General features: G+C 40.5%; 1 non-coding gene across 1 annotated transcript; it reads right to left on the bottom strand.

Moving 5' to 3' along the window:
• Window positions 1-10,392: 10,392 nt before the first annotated feature.
• On the bottom strand, window positions 10,393-10,464 carry trnad-guc (transfer RNA aspartic acid (anticodon GUC)). Its single transcript has one exon. It is a non-coding gene; the product is annotated as a tRNA-Asp (tRNA).
• Between the last annotated feature and the right edge of the window lie 10,436 nt (window positions 10,465-20,900).

Below are 20,900 nucleotides of genomic sequence, written 5' to 3'. Positions count from 1 at the left end.
GGAGACGTGTCCTGGTTTAAAGGCGTGGCTTCTGTGGACTTACTTTCGTTTTTGAGCTCCTGTCAGACAGACTGCAGCAGAACCAGCAGCTCCACACACGAAGGTGGAAACTTCTGGAAGTCAGGACTGATTCAGCAGGTGAGTCTGTCGATATCTGATCAATCATCAGTGTGATCACCTCATTGATCTTTGCTGCCTGTAACTGATGGATCTTTATTGTAGTAAGTCCCTGAAACGCGGAACCAACAACAAGCGTCTCTGTTGATCGTTCTCTCTGTAAAGTTCAGCAGCTTCATTTGCTCTGAAACTCAGATCGACTCGTTCAAAGCTTCAAGCGGAGAAAAGGTCGCTTTATTCTGACTTTATCAGATCAGTCTGTTTCCGGTTTGACGCGCCTGTGCTGCGCAACAGCCGCGCGCCACGTTACGTAAGTTTGGTTGGTTTAAAGTTCATGGTGCGTTCAGGTGCATCTGGTTGAATTGAGATCAGATGATTCTTATTACTAAAACTAAAACATTGATAAATGCATCAATTTGTCATGTTTTATTTTTCATGAATTCATATCGATGATTGAAACTCATCAGAAGAAACATTTTCTCTTCAAGGGTTCATAAATATGTGAATCTAATATTTGCCATGAGGAGAAGTGTGTCAGTCCTCAGAGCTCAGACAGTAGCTGCTCATGTGTTTGTCCTTTCTATAGAAAACAGTCCACAGACTGTTACAGAGGAAGGTCTCAGTGCTTCACTCAGTCTGTTCACACTGTGACAGAAACACACATGAACACATGTTCATTTATTCACATGTTCACACATGGAGAGAAGTGACAGAATTCTGAAGCAAACACTGAATGTGTGTGTGCACTGTTCCACTTACAGCATGTGACATCAATAATAACAGCATCAGAGATGTTGGTGTGTTTACAGACTCACCAAAATAAAAGCCTGAGAACCAAACCTGGTCTGAGGCTCTGATGCTAAGCTAACAGCATGATTAGCCTGTTAGCATCTACATGAAGGATCAATAACAACATGCTGACTGTGTGTTTCTGTGTCATGTTGCTGTGTTTGTGTGAAGGTGTGAGCTCTGCTATGAGTCAGTGTGAGGACAGAGAGGAGGGAGTCCCTCCCTCTAAAAGCCCTCTGTGTGGGGACCATGAGAGCCGGACCAAAGCTCAGAGGTAAGAGGACCGTCTCTGACTGTCCATGACTCTTCTCCATGTCAGAGCTCACACTCACATTATTCACACATCTGTGTGTTCAAGAACAAAGCAGCAGCACACTGCACACTCTGCTGGACCTGGACCTGGACCTGGACCTGGGCCTGGACCTGGACCTGGACCTGGACCTGGACCTGGACCTGCCAGCTGTGTGTCCATGAAGAGTGATTGGTCAAAGGATCGGCCCCCTGATTTCAAAGATGTTGATCCATCTGAGGGTCAAAGGTCAGAGTTAATGTCACAGCTGCAGTTTGTTTCCATCATTATTAAACATTTAAAGTGTAACATGATGTTCAGCATCATTTTTCCAGAAGAAGCTCAGAGTCAGTGTTTGTGATTCTATCAGGATCCAGGATGTGAGAGCAGACTCTGCTGGACCTGGACCCAGCTGTGTGTCCATGAAAAGTGATCGGTCGATGTTTGAGCCCATTTATTTCAAAGCTGATCAGCCATCTGATGATCAAAGGTAAGAATCACTCTGGAAGTGTCTCCATGCTGTGATGAGCTCTGCTGGACTCTTGGGGTTGTATGTGTCTGTTTGCTCTGCAGGTGGTTGATGGTTTGGAGCATCTGTAGCACAGAGTAATGCATATTTACAGTGCTGCTTCAAAGTGTATGAATCATTTAAAATCTTCTATATGTCTGCATAAACATGACTTAAACATCTGCCTCACTGTACTAGAAAGGCAGCCCACTGAAACAAAGTATGGAAAGACATTTCAGTAATAAAACATTTAAATAATGATAGATTCATACACTGTATGTAAATATTATTGTGCTGCCCCCTATAGTCAGCCAAAATTCTATGTTTGAGTTGAGATTGTCCTACAAGGCTTCCGTAGTAGCATAATGGTTCCAGAGCCAAGTGGAAAGTTTCTGTTGTGTTTTATCATCCTGCTACATGTTTTTTAGTCGTCTGAGAATATCTGTCTGTAAGTATTATGTTTCATAAGCCCTTACCTTACGTCATGCGCTCATAGGAGGCACTTTAAGTTATTTAACCCTCATGCGTTGTTCGGGACATTTTTGTCCTCTGAGAGAAATTTTTCTGTTTATTTTGGCCATAACTTTGTCAATATGTGGACAAATTGAATCATTTTTCCTCAATAAGCTTAATTTTACATAAATTTTGTTAATATGATTTTAAAATTTTTCATAGGTCAACGGTACACTGTGGGCAAATTTTACCCCCTAATGTGTTGTTCGGGGACAAAAACGTCCCCTAACTTTAACGGTTTTAAAAATATATTAGATAAATATTTTTTGAAATTTTTTTGCATAGCCCTTTTAATTAACTTCAGTTCTAATCAACAGTAGTGAAAAAATCATTTTCCCCCAGGATTTTAACCCTTTAATCACCAATTTTATAAGGGGTGGTGCTGAAAATTGAAAAAAAAACACACAAAATGGCTCATTTTTAATAGAAAAGGTGAATGTGGACTGGATTCTTTTTAACCTTTATTATAGTCTTGGTCATGTCAAACATCAGTAAAAAAATTGACTTTATTGCATTATTAGTTTTTGCACAGCACTGGATTTTCTTTTTTTCTCCCATTTTGTCCCATAGACTTACATTATAAACACACTTTTTTTGACTGCACAGCCATGGCACTACATAATCATGCATTCTTGATTGTTGGTGGTTTACCCTGTTGGTAGGAGGTAACATTTGTGATTTTTACAGTTAACAACTTAATTACCATATTAACCCTTTACCTGCAGGCCTGTGCTCATGTACTGTAGTTTCTGGCTTAAGTATATGGAGTTATAGGGAGTATTTTAGCACATAATTGTGTGTCTACACACTGTGTGTGTATGTTAGAGAGGAAGAGAGCCATTTGCACACTGTCAGGGAAGGAAAGTCAGGAAAATAAAGTTACTAAGTAAGTGAAGTGTACCTAATTCAGACGTACAACGGCAATGCATAAGCATGTAAAATGAAAACATCCAGGAGTTCTGGCGTCTGAAGTTGTGGATGGGTAAAATAGCTGTTTTTTTTTTTTTTTTAGCTTTCGGAAAACACGTCCTCCAGTAGAGTGACTTTACTTTTAGGTTAGTGTCTCAGTTGAGATCACTGAATTAGTCTAAGTGAAGTCTAAGTGCCCCTTTTCCATGGTGTGTTGCGCTCCACACGACCATACGTACATGTGCATGTTACTAAATAGACACCATAGATAGATAACTTGATAACATAATAAATAATCATTGACTAACCAAATCTAATCTACAGTTTAGTCCCCTACTAAAATTAGTATTAAAAGTAGTTTAGTAAAGTAAAGTAAAGTAAATTTGTTGCAGCCCTAAAAGTAAGTGCCGGGCCCTTTGATGCTGAGAGGTTCAGACTAAACAAAACAAAAACACTAGTGGACTTGCATGCATCCTCCTGGTCATTTAATGGTGACAAGAGCAGCAAGCAGCATGAAGAGAGGATTCACCTGTGCATGAGTGAAGGATTCACTTGTGAACGAATGAAGGATTCGCTTGTGAACAAGTGACGGATCTACTTGTGCAGCCTTCACAGCTTCACAGCCTGGCCCTTCATAGAGCCAGGCTGCACAATCATTTCCAGAGATTGTGCACAAGTGAATCCTCTCTTCATGTTGCTTTCTGCTCTTCTCACCATCAAATGACCACAAGGTCACATGTAAGACCACTTGCCTTTTTGTTTTGTTTAGTCTGCACCTGTAGACATCAAAGGGCCACACGTGCATAGCAACACTTTCTTTGTTTTTGTTTACTATGAAGACTCTGTGGTTGTGTGTACTCACAGACAACAAGATCAGTGTGCAAATGGCTCTCTTCCTCTCTAACATACACACACAGTGTGTAGACACACAATTATGTGCTAAAATACTCCCTATAACTCCATATACAAGCCAGAAACTACACTACATGAGCACAGGCCTGCAGGTAAAGGGTTAATATGGTAATTAAGTTGTTAACTGTAAAAATCACAAATTTACCTCCTACCAACAGGGTAAACCACCAACAATCAAGAATGCATGATTATGTAGTGCCATGGCTGTGCAGTCAAAAAAAGTGTGTTTATAATGTAAGTCTATGGGACAAAATGGGAGAAAAAAAGAAAATCCAGTGCTGTGCAAAAACTAATAATGCAATAAAGTCAATTTTTTTACTGATGTTTGACATGACCAAGACTGTAATAAAGGTTCAAAAGAATCCAGTCCACATTCACCTTTTCTATTAAAAATGAGCCATTTTGTGTGTTTTTTTTTCAATTTTCAGCACCACCCCTTATAAAATTGGTGATTAAAGGGTTAAAATCCTGGGGGAAAATGATTTTTTCACTACTGTTGATTAGAACTGAAGTTAATGAAAAGGTCTATGCAAAAAAAATTCAAAAATATATTTATCTAATATATTTTTAAAACCGTTAAAGTTAGGGGACGTTTTTGTCCCCGAACAACACATTAGGGAGAAAAAAAGAAAATCCAGTGCTGTGCAAAAACTAATAATGCAATCAAGTCAATTTTTTTACTGATGTTTGACATGACCAAGACTGTAATAAAGGTTCAAAATAATCCAGTCCACATTCACCTTTTCTATTAAAAATGAGCCATTTTGTGTTTTTTTTTTTCAATTTTCAGCACCACCCCTCATAAAATTGGTGATTAAAGGGTTAAAATCCTGGGGGAAAATGATTTTTTCACTACTGTTGATTAGAACTGAAGTTAATTAAAAGGTCTATGCAAAAAAATTTCAAAAAAATATTTATCTAATATATTTTTAAAACCGTTAAAGTTAGGGGACGTTTTTGTCCCCGAACAACACATTAGGGTAGTGTTTGCGAACAATGCATGAGGGTTAAGTAGAATAACATTGATGTGATGCAGTCAGTTGGAACAGTCTGGACAGGTTTGACTGAATGTTTTATAGCGTCCTCTGTAGTAAACAGGGACTGATCGCTGCATTCACTGGCTTAAAATTGTAACCCGGGTGAAAAACTCCAGCTACTGCTCCCATATATTGTATTGTGGGCCGTGTTGTATTTCTACGTAATGACGTCCGACTCAGACCAATCGCATCACTGTAACCTGGCCGTGCCAGTCTAGATGCGAGTGGGACACGAGTAGGAAAAGTTTGCTGTAATTCATGTTGTCCTCTCTTCAAATTAAATGTACTGAATGTCGATCTATAGGAGCCAACTACCAAAGTCTTTATGCGGAGTGGATATGAGTGGATCATCTGAATTGATCTTAAACTACAGAACTGGTGAGTCTCACTACTGTTAGCTCAGCTGCTCATTCATTCCCATTGGGTAATTTAGCCTAGCCGCTTCCATTGGTTTATATGGAGCGGTTAGCACAGGATATTAAGAATTAAGAAACCTTTATTAGTCCCACAATGGGGAAATTGCATTTTTGCAACAGCAGATACAGACAGCAAAGGATAAGTTAAGAAAAGATATATATGATAAAATAAACTACCAATAATATATAGAATAGAATAAAAAAACAGTTTACATATGAACAGTTATTGCACAGGTGAGTGGAGGGAGAAGTGGTCTGTAAGAAAACTGTACATAGTGCATCAGAAACTAAATAAATAATGTGTTGTACACTGTGGTGTGTGAATATTGCTCCTATCAGAAGTGGTTATTATACAGTCTGACAGCAGCAGGAAGGAAAGACCTTCTGTATCTCTCCTTCACACACCGAGGGTGGAGCAGTCTGCCACTGAAGCTGCTCTGCAGAGCTGACAGGGCGTCCTGCAGGGGGTGGACTCATTGTCCAGCATCAGAATCAGAATCAGAATGACTTTATTTATCCCAGAGGGGAAATTCTTTTTTGTTACAGACATTAGAAATTAAAGATACATTGAAATATATAATAAATATCTAAATACCTAGATAGCATTTAAATCCCTGAGTTGTATCTAAAGAACATATTCACTACTGTATAAAACCTTTCCATAGTAAAGAGCAGGACATGAATGCACCAGTATGAATGTACAGTGTCTGAGTGACACTTCTACTCTTATACTCTGTACTTAACTGCATTTAATGTAACTTGATACCTCTGGCACAGGAATTTCCTTCAGGATTAATAAAGTCTTGTCTTGTCTTATCTTCCAGTTCAGAGTTCAGTAGTTTGATTGAGACAGGCAGGAATGACTTCCTGTGTCTCAGTGGTGCATCATGGGAGTCAGTTTTGTCAGGACCCTCCTGTCACCCACTTCCTGCACTGAGTCCAGAAAAAAGCCAGGTCTCTCTGACTATCCTTAACTGTGCTACATTGAATCAATGTGAGAGGTCTGTAAAGTATTTCTGTCTGACCTTTAATGTTTGATCATGTTTGATATTGCTACACTAGCAGAATTGATATTATAATATAGCAAACATTTATTTCCCAATTTGACTAATAGAATATCTATATTTGTATGTATATATTTGATGATATGAGAACTCTAATTTAGAACTATGTATGATACGATTTGTACTGCATTATTATTAGATAGATGGACTGTGTGCACATTAATTGGTCCTGTGCTGTGTGCAGGCCAGGGTTGATGGCGAGCTAGGATTGAGCTCTGCTTAGGCTCGAAGAATACGATTCAGCTCAACGTCTGGATCTGGCCCAGATCTCTTCTGGTTGGAGGAGTGGTAGGAGGCTCCTGCAGCCCCCTTTATTTTGAACTTTTGTCCCCTCACTGCGTGTGGCCCCCCCATTGCTGGGTTTGTTAACTGTGTGTCATTTAAATATATATGGTACTTCAGCAAATCTTCATCGCCCTGTCTCTCTTTTACTCACTCCCAGAGCTGCTCCTACACTTCTGAGCCACTAGTCCAGGGGTCGGCAACCTGCGGCTCCGGAGCTGCATGAGGCTCTTTCATCCCTCTGTTGTGGCTCCCAGGCAGCGAGCTCATTTTTGGAAAAAAATAATAATAATATGAATAAATAATGGCCGTTTAATTTAAATGTATTTTATTTTATTCATTTAGTTTTTTCATAGTAATAGTTGTTTCTTTGGAGATTGAGATGCTCTCGTGATTAAAATAAAACTTTTAATATTTTGTCAAAATATGCGTCACGGTCGCGTCCTGTGCGCAGCACCTGTGACACCGGACAAACTGGTGTTCGACAGCCTGCATGCAATGACATTCCCGACACTTATATGAACATGGAAAAGTTTGCATTTGGAGTCCTGTCAATCTTTGGATCCTCATACTTGAGCGAGCTGGTGTTTTCCATCATGAACTACATTAAAAGTAAACATCGCTCCAGCCTCACAGATCAGAGCTCAGTCCTTCGTGAAAATCAAAGCGACGTCTTCCAGCCCTGAAGTGGATACGATACGCTGTGCAGTGAAGTTCCAGAGCAGAACTCACATTAACCAGGTGAAAGAAATAATTTAGCAAGCTGTTATTCTGAAAATACATATTTTTATATCGGACCCTGAACTAACGTGCTTCATATTCAGGTTGACTACTGTACTATGACGGCACACTGAAATCAAAATAACATATAAACTGGCATTTTTTGTTCAGATAAATATTATCTATATCTATCTATATTAGGCCTATATATAGATTCATTTTGCCTTTAACTTAGTCAAATAGGTGTAGATTAGTAGTTAGGGGTTTGTGGCTCCGAGTGTGCTTTATTCAGTGGGAAACCGGCCCAAATGGCTCTTTTAATGCTGAAGGTTGCCGACCCCTGCACTAGTCCAACTCAATACATCCAGATTTGTAGAGTATATCATATACATGCTACACAAATTAATGTGTGAGTAATCCAAGTATTCAGAATATGTTACTTAGACTGAGCAATGTTAAGTTTTAGGGCCTGTAATCTGTATTCAGTAACTGAATACTTATTAAAAGTATTCTTCCCAACACTGTTAGTAACATACAACACCAGGAGATGGAAAAAACAGGCATTCACCTGGCAGTCCCCAAACACAGTGGAAATGAAATAAGGAGACAGACACAAAATAATACACTGCAATGGAACTGAGAGGAGGAACTACAGCTGACCTCTTTCTCAATATTCTTCTCTTATGAAACCAAAAGAACGTATCAGGTGGAAGACAAGTTATCTGAGTTTGTGTGAATATCTGTAAAGTGGCCCAATTGCATTTTTATGATGAAATGAACCTTATATTAGTTTACAGCAGCATAAAAAAGAGCTAACTCCTTTAACTTCTCTCATAAATACATCTGCAGTAAACACATGTTCTGTGACAAAACATAAGACAGAAAATACCTGAAAGTCTATACTGACAACAAGCTTTGTAACAACACAATTATCTTCTTCAGAGTTGAATTTATTTCTCCACCTGTCATAGTTTCAGGGACGTCATCCAAGCCACTTGTACATGTGAACTACTATGGATACAGGTCTGTGTTAATAAGCCTCAGCAGAGGAGGCAAGCTGAGGGTCGAAGGCATAAGGCTACATAAGGCTTTGTCTCCCATATCTGACCAACCTTAACTGTCAGTTTCCTCAATAGCAGGCGGAACAAGACCATCATTTGTGAGAAACATGCTTATTCATGTCACATCAGTGCCTGAGAACACTGAAAAACAACAACGCTGATATTTTATAAAAGTACAAACAGCTGGTGTGCTGAATGCCAGATGTCCTTGTGTGATGGCAATGGCTTGCTGTATTTGATGCATATATGTGTGTGTCAAGTAAGAGCGTTTACTCAGACACAGAACTAGCTAAAGCCTAAATGTGAGGGCGCCTCATATTGGAAGTACATATACGAATACAAGATTCTGCCCCGTATCAAGTCTGAGTGAGCATACGATATAGAAGCTAGGGTACCATTTAATCACAAACCAATGTATATGTTCTGGGCAACAGCATTTATAAAATATGCCTATTGTATTATAACATACAGACGGATTCTTGGAAATGATGATGTCACATTTTTGCGTCATTGCTTTTATTACAGCAGTAGCCCTTACAGGTGCATTATGAGGCACTTGTCTGTTGATGTTGGGAGGACTGTGAACATGACAAATCAATCCATCTCTCATACTATCCAGTATAATTTATGATGTTGAGTGACTGAACAAAGCAGCATCTGCAGGGATTAATGAGGTTTTTCTGATTCTGCAGAATATGCGATTATATGCGAATTCTGAATACAAGTTTGATAGAGCAGCATCTAATGAGCGTTTCTAAGAGACAGCACGGACACATATTGTCTGTTGTTTGTTTGCCTGAACATGGACTAAATAAACCTGCCACGGGTGTGTGTGTCTGGGTGCACGTAGCCACTCCATCACACCCCAGCTGACACATGACCGCACCAGGGGGCTGCTGCTATGACAGATGGCGGTTGTCAGCATTCCTCGTTACTTAGTGGTCTCTATGAACATGACCTGGATGACATGTAAATATACAGTGTGCTCTTTGTAATCTGTATTCTGGCTCTAAAACAAGTGCCCCTTGTGAGAGTTGAAATCACAATCTTCAGATTATGAGACTGACTCGCTGCCTACTGCACTAACGAGGCTCAGAAAGAGGTGAAACATGGTCTTTTCTCTTTTTCTTCTTTAAATAAAGACATCTACAGTGCTCATGCTGGCAACTGCACCAACAAACATTCTTAATTTAAATCAAATGAATGTGTTCTATAAAAAAGGCTCTAAAGGTAAAACATCACAGTAATTCTTCCTGTGACACCTTCACTACCAGTGATGGTAAGTGCTCTTGTTTCAAATGTGATGTGCACTGTACCACTGAAGCAGAGTGTACACTGTACACAGTACACTGGAGCACAGAGGGCGTGTGACGGAGCAACAAGCAGGAAACTACAGGGGAGAAGAGACACAAGCATCCACAGATCAGAACAGACACACTCAGCTCTTCTCTCGGAGACCATGATGATACCGTCACATATCATCACTGCACATGTTTTTGGCTGCACGTCTGGAAATGAGAGGAGACAGAACATTATCATACATGTTGCATAAGTAAAGTCACATGACATGCACCACTGTAAATAAAGGAAACCACATATTTTTAAGACACTTAGAGCATAGAGCCCAAGAAATAATATAATCTAAAGCTCACAAGACACAAGACGAACAGAACAGAACAGAACAAATATTTTATTTATCCCAAACTGGGAAATGTTTTCTATTGCAGCAGCAATGTGCAGGGTCAGTATCATCCTATCTGCTGGTAAAAGTCTTTCTCCCCGTCGGGGAATCGAACCCCGGTCTTCCGCGTGACAGGCGGAGATACTATCCACTATACTAACGAGGAATGCTGACAACCACCATCTGTCATAGCAGCAGCCACCTGGTGCGGTCATGTGTCAGCTGGGGTGCGACGGAGTGGCTACGTCAGTAACTGTGGGCAGACTGCAGGTGTGTGTGCACCCAGACACACACAGGTCCCAGCTGAGAGCAGCCGGACCTTCCTGTCCTCCTGTCCATCGCTGTCCAAGGTGAACCGACACCACCAGACCACAGGGCCATTATTTATTTAGCAGGAAAGAAGAAGATGCTCTGCAGCATTCAGGTGTGTTAACACAGTGCAGAGAGAGGAAGACATGAACAATGGTGTCAGAGCAGCAGCTGTTGCTGCATCAACCTGGAAATCAAACTGTTTATATATATGCACAAACTGTACGTTCATAAGTCACATGACATGCACACTGTAAATAAAAAGGAAACCACATATTTTTAAGACTCTTAGAACACAGACAGAAGTATGAATTATATATGGTTACAATCAAAAATAACTGAATGCAAATAAATGATTTTGTGGAATTTAAATCAAAACCTAAAAACACCAGAATCAGCAAATCACATGTTTGCATTACAGTGGTCCCTCCTATAACCAGTTCACCTCTCACCTTGTTTTTCTCTTACAGCTCATTGAGTTCTGGTCCGGATAGTCCGTAGACCAGTGTCAGTCCATCTCCAGAATGCAGAATGCTGCTGAAAACAGGTTTGATCTTTGGTTTCATTCTGTAATACTGGACTTATTTCCTACGAAGGTTTGAACTCTGACAGTGTTTAAACAGAGAGAACGGAGTTTAAAGTGTGCAGTGAGGGGTTCACAGCCTTAAAGCATCTAGAATAATCAAACATGGAGCTGACTACTTCCAGAGCTCCGCTGTCATGGCTCTGCAGGAGGCCAGCACCTGGTCGGCCTGTTCGAGGACACCAACCTGTGCGCCATCCACGCCAAGAGGCTCACCATCACGCCCAAAGACATCCAGCTGGCCCGCTGCATCCACGGAGAGAGAGCTTGAAGTGTCCGCGGCTCCTCAAACCACAGCGGCTCTTTAAGAGCCACCTCAGTGTCCTCTAAAGAGCGGCTCCTCATCCTCTGCCTCTGCTGCTCATCACTCTGTCTGATGCACAGAATAATCAGTCTCTTCTGAAATAAATATCATCTTTTATCTTTTGTAAGATGCAGTGTAATAATACACATGTTGAACTCTTCAAGATGAATAATGGTCCGTCTCAGGGACATTTATTTATTGGTTGGTTCAAGGATGTAATATCAAACTGACACCGAGGAATATTTAACAGGAAACTATAATAAATGTTTTACAATAAATACATAATATCATTTATAAATAGCTTTAATAAGTATAGGTTTATTATGTGTAAAAGCATGATGACCTATGGAATGATAACACTAAAAAACTCTGCTGCTCCAGGAACGGTACAGGCGGTGACTCCTGCAGTCCGCCATCAGACTCATCATGTAATTTAACCACAGGGATTAATAAAGTCATTCTTGAAAATATTCATGTATTGTTTCTATAGTTTTATATGTTTAGTAAATATAGGTTTATCACTGCTTTAGTATATAAAATCCCTGAATGTGCTTTTACTCAGTCTGCAAATGCAGCTGTCACCTTAAGAAGAGTTTAACAGCAACTCACTGTACACACCTGAACACAGATCTTGCAGTGTGAGCAGGTTTTGGATGCACTTAACCCTCAGGTCACTGTGGACTTCTTTGTCCAGTGGGTATTTTTGCCTCTTTACCCGGCACCATTGTATCTGTGTTGGTGCATATGGCACAGTTTGTGTAACAGAGACTCTCTGTAGACACATTGGCCAGTGTTATATGGTTTTGCAGTGTTTCCACTTGAAAGGATGACTCTTTGTGACTGAAGGTCAGCTGGGCTCCACTCAGTCATCTCTTTATTTCTGCTTTGCTTTATTGAATCTTGTAGTGTCAGAATCAGGTTCAGATCAGATCAGATCAGGTGAAAAACCTCAAAAAAACATACAAACAAATGTTCAGAATTGAAAGATGAAAGTGACAGTGCATATTTTAGCAGCTAGCTTAGCACACTATGCAGGTAAGTGCACTTTAAATGAAGGACTGTATTTGAACAGACAGTTTGTGTAACCGGTTCTAACAGTATAAAAGTGAATTACAGTATAATAATGATGAAATCTGGACCAGAACCAGAAGAAACCAAATTGGACAGGAGCCACTGTGCTGAGCAGCAATAATGAGGCAGACACAAGAGGAACAGTTGAGCAGCCACTCTTATATTATTACAAATGACAAGATCATTTGTCTGGTTTGTACAAAAATATCAAATAACTCAAAGAGTTAGGAAAAGAAAAAGAAATAGTGTGCACACTATAAAAATGACAGATTTCCCGTTGGGGCCCTTAAACCAAAATCACAATGGTCTCAGGTATATGGGTTGTAGAGTTACGGCAGTTCACCTTGTTCCAAGGATGCTTGTTCTGTGATGTAAGTGTGAATGGGTGTGTATACGTGGATATCTACTCGGTGCTGGAATCTCTTCAGGGGACTTGGCTCGCCATCGGTTTCAGCACAGATGTTGGTCCTGGACAACATCCGTCCTCAAAAAAACCCTGACCTACAGACCAGGTCAGAAAATGACATTCAACACCATGAATTCTCAGATGCATCATTCAGGACATCAAATGTCAGAAACATAAGTCTTTCCATGTAACTCTGACATTAATCTTAATCTCTATTCAAATCTCTAATCTAACTTTCAGTTGTACAACATTCAGTACATCTAAGTATATCATTTCTGAGAACTTGGCATTAAAGTGCTCAAACATTCACTACTGTTCATGTGAGCAGTGTTTCAATAACACTTATGGTCTTATGGTCTTTTTATACCTGGCTACATCTGCCACTAATGTCCCTGAACATGTTTGGATTCCACAGCTTTAGTTTGAAGCAGTGTTTTACTAATAATTGATGCTTTTACCACATGTTTAAAATCAATCTTATCAACATAACTAAACACAAAATAAACGTGTAAAAGCGCACATTTACGGAGCGTCATTGAACGCACCGCGACAGCGCCACAAAGATTTAGCGCAGTTAAACGCAGCGATCGTAGCGCGCTCTGACCGGCTGTGCTTCAGGGTTGGTTCAGAAAGGTCCACAGCTGCGTGGTGGCGCTGCAGTGTCTCTCTGAGTCTTTCTCTGTGTCTTTGCTTCTTTTTAACGTCCCGGGCAGGAGCAGGTGAGTGATCGCAGTTCCGCCGACGTCACAGGTTGAGGAGAAAAAGGGCAATCGGGCAGTTCAACACAAATTTTAGAATTCAAATGTAAATGTTTCTGATCCATCACCAGAACACTGGGAAACACATTTACTACCCTTTGTGTCATCAGGGACAAAAATGTCCGCTTCTAAAAACTGCTCTAAAAACTTAACAGATTCATATTTTTCTGCATCAATATGTGGAACAACTTCAGGACTGCTCAGAACTACCAAACATGACATCATTGGAGGAGTTTAACGCTTTAAATGCCAGGTAGATTGCATGATGCAAATATTTCATGTAAACATGCACAAAACAAGTTATTTTACAAGTTGGGAGGCTCAGGCATTATTTTATATCTGTCATGTCAAAGTTTATCCAAAATATTGAGTTGGAGTTATTAGTGTTTGTATTGCAGCAGTTTTAAATGGTGTTTTCCACTTAGGTCCATTAACTCCTATTATAATACTACATTTTAATATCAGAGCTATAACAACATGGAATCATGCATTTCTTAATGTAAGGGTTTCATTTGTGAGGACATGTCAAAGTTCATGATCATAAATTCAGCTTCACATTCTTCATTTCACTGCTTCTAAGACAAAAACATGTTCTGACCTGAAATCACAGTCAGTGATTCAAATGAAAGTGAAACATCATCAACATTTAAAGCACAAAGTTGAAGCTGCTGTCACTTCCACACACTCTGCTTCTACACACAGCACAGACTCACTGAGGAACCAGGATACAACCTGAACCCAGCATGTAGAGGCTGAGTGAATGTGGTGCTGAAGGTGTGGAGGTGGATCAGTGTGTCAGAGGAGACTCTGTAGAAGGACAGAGTGCCAGCAGGACAGTCCACATACACTGCTGCTCTGTCAGAGCCAGAGGAGGAGGAGATGGATGTTTCTCTGTCATTGTGCCAGACAGAGTAACCATCATCAGAGCAGATCAGCCTCCAGGACTGATTGTTTCTTCCAAACCTGCTGTCATCACTGTCTCCTTTCCTTCTGACTCTTCTGTAACTCACTGATATATGAACCACTCCTCTCCACTCGACCTCCCAGTAACAGCGACCAGTCAGAACATTTCTACACAGCAGCTGTTCCCACACATCAAATCTGTCTGGATGATCAGGATATGGCTGCTCCTCCCACACATGTGTCACCTTCCTGTTGTTGTCAGACAGTTTGAGGTTTGTGTTCACTGAGTTTGTGTCGACTTCAAGTTGACAGAAATCTGATGGAGAGAAAAAGACACAGCTGCAGTTTATCATCTGACACATCTGATGGCTTCATTCTGTCTTTACTGACTGATGTGTTGTTCATTCATACAAAGTTTATCATCAGACTTTTTGTCACTAATGTTTGAATGAACAAACACACAACTATCAGCTTTGTGTTCAAACACAAACTGGATATTTGCAGCAATGTGAGTAAAGACAGACGACACATTTAGAACATGAGAAGAACAGCAGCATCAACTGTATCATTGGATAAAGAGCATCATCCAAAAGCCCCATACAGGAACACACACAAACACACACACACACACACACACACACACACACACACACACACACAGATTTTCAAAATAAAAGCCTCCAAATCATTACACACCTTACTAGGCCTGGTAAACTACACACAAGCCACCCAGAAATATGCAGACACACACTATACACACCTGCCAACACACAGACACACAAACATGGATTTTCAAAATAAAAGACCCTGCACAATAACAGGATATGGCTGACGTGTAGATTTTCAAAATAAAACACTTAAACATGTTTTAACATGCATTAGGGAGTGTCCCCAACCCCCCCCCCCCCCCACACACACACACACTTACACAGACACACACACATACACATTTACACAGACACACACTGATTTGCAAAATAAAAGCCTCTAATTCATTACACAGCTAACTAGCGCTAGCCACCCCTACAAATTATACATCAAATCGACCGGCTCGGTCAGGACTACTACCCTCTGAGGTTTGGTAGCGATCGGATAATCGGTGTTTGAAAAAATCCAGAAAAACTGCGATCGACCCTCCACACAGGCATCAAATTACTGTCAAACTTTGAAGGCATGGCGTTTGGGCATGCTTTCACACAGAACCTTCATTCAAAATGTAAAATGTAGATAAACATTAGACCTCTGACATATTGAGTCCCCATGTCTGTGCCACTTTTTGTTTTGACAGGCAAGCCACTTAAGCTGACCTAACCCCCCTCATAGGAAATAATGGGAAACTGGTGAGATCCCTGACAAAACCCAGCTAACTTTGGAAGCCTATCAGTCTGGCATGCCTCTACACAGAATATTCATTTCAACTGCAAACTGCTCATAAGGAGTTGGACTTTATCATACTGAGTCCTCATGTTCATGTCTTTTACCAAACTTCATAAAATAGCAGCCAAAGTCACATCCACATCTTTAGGATTCCTCCATTCAGAATGAATGGAGAAGCTTGGGGCCTATTAAACCTTATATAAAACCAATCAGAAACACTGTAAAAGCATGAAATGTCATCAGTGGCATCTTTCACATCTGCCGGTGATCAGGAATGAGGTTTGGTGGTATATAATGGGGCGGACCGGCAGCAGAGTGTGGGTGAGCGCGCATTGGCCCACTCAAAATGTCTTGTGAAATTTTCTAGGTTATATATACAATAGTTATTTCTATTTTCTTTCCTGTTTGGTTCTTCTGTCCTTATGTTCCTTTCTTTGGTTGGGATTGTTGGTGCATTATCATTGAGGGTTCTTCCTGTAGAACAGACCAAAAGTCCAGTTCATATGTTCACTGGGCCGAAGCCTCTGTCATAAAATCAATAATGTCATAATATGCCACCAGTACTGTTGTCCACAGGATGAAATCACACCTTTAAAAATGATTATTATTTATATATATTTAACATTTCACCACAAGATGGCAGCAAACATGGTCAAACTCTCACCCTGTTTTGCCAGTGATCTGTGTTTTTTTTTTTATTGCCCATTTCTAAAATGGCAAGTGTGAGTAAGAAAAGGAAGGTTGACAGCGAAGGCCGAAGTTTCAGGACAAGTGGAAATGGAAGAAGAATGTGAGGGCAAGACATCTTGCACATTGAAACCTGTTTTGGAGCCAGACCTGCCCCCTTTACTGCAGCTGAGAGCCCAGTCTCTTCCTTCTCATCAGAGGTCCCTCGTTAATCGCGGGGTTACGTTCCAAAAATAACCCGCAAAAGGTGAAATCCGTGAAGTGATGGGCTTTATTTTTTACAGTTATTCTAGATGCTTTAAGGCTGTGAACCCCTCACTACACACTTTATACTCCTTTCTCTCCTGTTCACTGTCAGAGTTCAAACCTTCATAAAAATAAGTCCAGTGTTACAGAATGAAACCAAAGCACAAAGCAAAATAAAAGGAAATATAATAACTGAAGATTAAACAATGGTTTGTGAAATGGAAGTTGTGGCGGCTGCACTAAAATGAATGATAAGTTAATGTGGTCTGTTCAGAGCTGTCAGTAAAAGCTTGTTTAACTGGTTTCGGCTGTCCCGCCTAACAAATGAAGAGATTGCTTCCAAAACGCTATAAATCCAGAAAAAAGTGTTTTCTTTCCAAAAAGGGTTTATATGAAACTTCTAGTTTATGTTTCAAACTGTAATATATCATCATGAGTTTGTAATAACATCAAAAAATCTGATCTATATTTTGATTTTAAACATTTATTAAACACCCAAAAAGCTATAAATCCATTTCATCACAAAACTCATTTTATGTATTTATATATGTATTTCTAATAATATTATTTCGCCGGCTGTCAGTTGATCCGCATGACAAAAGTTTTTCTCTTTAGTATGTGAACAGGAAGTGGCCGGTATTTTCCCTCCAGCTGAGTTTCGGGATTCTGTATGGAAGGCTTCCACTTTTTTCCCATGGAAGGAAAGAGGACTGCCTCATCGATACTGTCAAAGTTATTCATGTCACATAGCTAAAACATTTAAAAGACGCCTGGACATACTTTCTATCTACTGACAGGGCTCCGCCATGACAGTTGGAAAGCTGCCCCGTGATTGGTTGAATGGAAATGCTGCATTGTGCTGAAAATCAGGGCGTTTGTAGCAGATTGGGAAAAAGGGAAGAAGCGGTGCAGGGAAACATGGCGGATAACGTGTTTTGTTACTAATTGATTACAAACTTTAAACAGAGACCCCGTGTGAAACTTATTTTGGTGGTAACTCGTTTTCTTAAACAGTGGCGTTTCTCGCCCTAACCCTAACCCTAATAATGCAGCTCAGTGTCTCAGTGTCTTCACTCTTCAGTCCATCAGTCCAGTCTGACCCTTTGGATGAGATTCTTTGTGTCTGAGTCCTGCCTGCTTTTGGACTGTGGAGCTGTTTATTCCTGTGTTTGGACCTTTTCAACCCTTTGTGGTCTCTTATTGGATTTTGTCTTTTGTCTGCTTTGGTTGTCTCTGTTATGTCCCAGGCTGAGGGGAAACCCACACACAGCATGTCTGCACCTCCCCACTCGTCCCCACTCTCAGATCGGCAGCTACACAGGCTGGTTTCAGTGTTAGGCTGCAGTTCATGAACTCAGAGCTGAGCAGTGCCCAAACAAACACAGAGACACTACAACACACTAAAGCTCCCTAACAAGAGAAAAAAGGAAAACCAATGACAAAGCTGGAACCTAAAACTCCTGCTGGGGAGTAATAAACTCCAGTAAACACCAAAGAAATCCAACCGCCGAGGCTGCGCTACAACAGCTCTGATGGACTGATAGAACACTGACTCATGCACAATAACATGAGGAAAGACTGAGTCAAACTTACACTTCCTCAGCCCAGGTTTTAACCTCTGCTCTCCACCATGCTCCACCCTGCAGGAAGAAACACAGTCAAATGAATGATTTTCTAACCAACATGAGTCCAAACTGCTGATCAACATGAAGCAGAGTTCCTCAGTTTGTCAGAGACACACAAACAGACTGAAACTCATCTGTGTCGACTCCAGAAGAGTCTCTCCTGATCTGCTCTGTGTTTATTCATGTCCTCCATTCTGTGAAATATTGCTCTCTGTCAGTGCTTTACTGTAAAATCCTCTTCATGCAGCAACAGTGTAGGTTTGATCTCAGCATTGTGCATTTATCCAAAGCAGCAAACAAGCCACACTGTCTCTGACTGTTTGTTCCTTTCACTCTATATGCAAACACAAGCCTGGTTCACATGTGTCATGGATGGAAGAGTTTCTGACACACTTCAAATAAATACATTCACTCATGTCTGTGTGTAGTTTTTACAGTGATAATATTGTAGTGTCTCCCTGCTCTCTGTCTCTGACTGAAGGAACTCCTCCTTCTACCATTGTGTTGTTGTCTCCTCTGAAGCTTCACATATGGATTGTTTCAGGAACATTTGTTTGTGGAAATAATTCAGTGGTTCTTACAGCTGAGGACATTAATAAGTAGGGCATCATTTTGTATTTGATCTGCACTAAGTGTGACTGAAAATCAGTCTGTATGTATTTTGACATGAAGAACGTGTATAAAGAAAAGTGAAGTTAACATGATGGACACTTAATGATGGAGGAAGATGAACATCAGGGATCAGTGATTATTTCTTCTCTGCAGTTTCAGTCCATCCATCAACAGCTGTGGATATATGAGCTAAACTGACAGACTGAGGAGGACTCATGCTCTGTGGTCTCTGTGTACCTGAGAGTCTTCAGACTACAATCTGGACTGTTGAGTAAAGCAGACAGCAGCTCCACTCCTGAGTCTCCTGGATGATTGTAGCTCAGGTCCAGCTCTCTCAGATAGGAGGGGTTGGAGGTCAGAGCCGAGGCCAGAGAAGCACAGCCCTCCTGTGTGATCAGACAACCTGACAGACTGGAGGTACAAAACATGTCATGAACTCAAGAAGAAAGAAGGAAAATCCAACAGATCTTCAACATGAACATGAAGCAGAATTTAACTGATGATCAACAAGCTGGATCCTGACCTGAGAGTCTTCAGTCTGCAGTCTGGACCCCCTAATCCGTGAGACAGCTGCTTCACTCCTGAATCCTGCAGGTCGTTATTATCCAGGTCCAGCTCTCTCAGACTAGAGGACTGGGAGCTGAGGACTGAGGACAGAGCTTCACAGCTTCTCTCTGAGAGGTTACAGCTGCTCAGCCTGAAAGAAATGAAATGTGTACATTTAACAATACTGAATAATTGTAAAACGTAGAGCAGTGCAATGAAAAAAACAATTCTACAACATGAAAGGACACTATTGTCTAAGCTTAGTAATGTCAGTGGTTATAATTTGTGAATTATGTTTGTACATTTTTTATTATTAATCATCTGTCATTTCTATGGCAGAGAACAGGAATCAGCCAATCAGAAAAAAATGTATTGTTGCCAGGTGAGGTCTGAGATTCAGCTGCAAGCACACGGTGCAGCAGACGTTATGGCATATAGGGCAGGCCAGGAGTGAGAGACAGGGAGCGGGTTTCCTTCTATATTGATCCTCCCTTTGTGTTTCAGTCACTTCATGTGAACTGATTGTGTGCTGATCAACACAAGCAGACACATCAGCACAGATTCATGTGAACTAAGTTACCTGTTGTGCAGCTTTTTTTGGAGGCTTTGGGTAATCTGTTTCTAATCTGTTTAATCTGATCTGTTCTGTGAAGTCTCTAAAACCTGACAGTGCAGCTGATGGCCTCATTGGGAATACAGTGAAACAGAAATGTGGTTTTTGTGGTTAAAGTCATGGTGGCACAGAGGTAGACAGTAACAGATGTAAACATTTTGTTCTAATAACCTGTTAGTGTAGTGCCACCATGAGGCTGACAGAACTGTTTCATTTTCAGTTGGTTTTATATTTGTCATCATGGCTTAAAATAAATAAGGAGTTATTGAATCTCTCAGTAATAGTTGTTGAGTTAACCCTTTACTTCTGTCAGTATAATAGCTGTTGAAATCCACCAGAATGCAGGAAATGGCTTCTACTTCATCCAAAATGTTCTGGGGGAGGTAACTCTGATACTTTTCCACATTAAAACCATACAGCCTGTCCTTATTAGCTTTAGATATGATTCCAGCCTCAGACCTTTATGGTGTATTTCCAGGCTATTCTTTAAGGTCAGTGACTTCATATTGTTCATCTTCAGCAGTTTCTGTTTCATAACTTCCTAATGTTCAAAGGTTTTCTA

This window comes from Parambassis ranga, unplaced genomic scaffold, assembly GCF_900634625.1.
Source record: "Parambassis ranga unplaced genomic scaffold, fParRan2.1 scaffold_21_arrow_ctg1, whole genome shotgun sequence".
In the NCBI taxonomy this organism is placed as follows: domain Eukaryota; kingdom Metazoa; phylum Chordata; class Actinopteri; family Ambassidae; genus Parambassis; species Parambassis ranga.
This window is presented reverse-complemented; position numbering and strand designations above follow the sequence as displayed.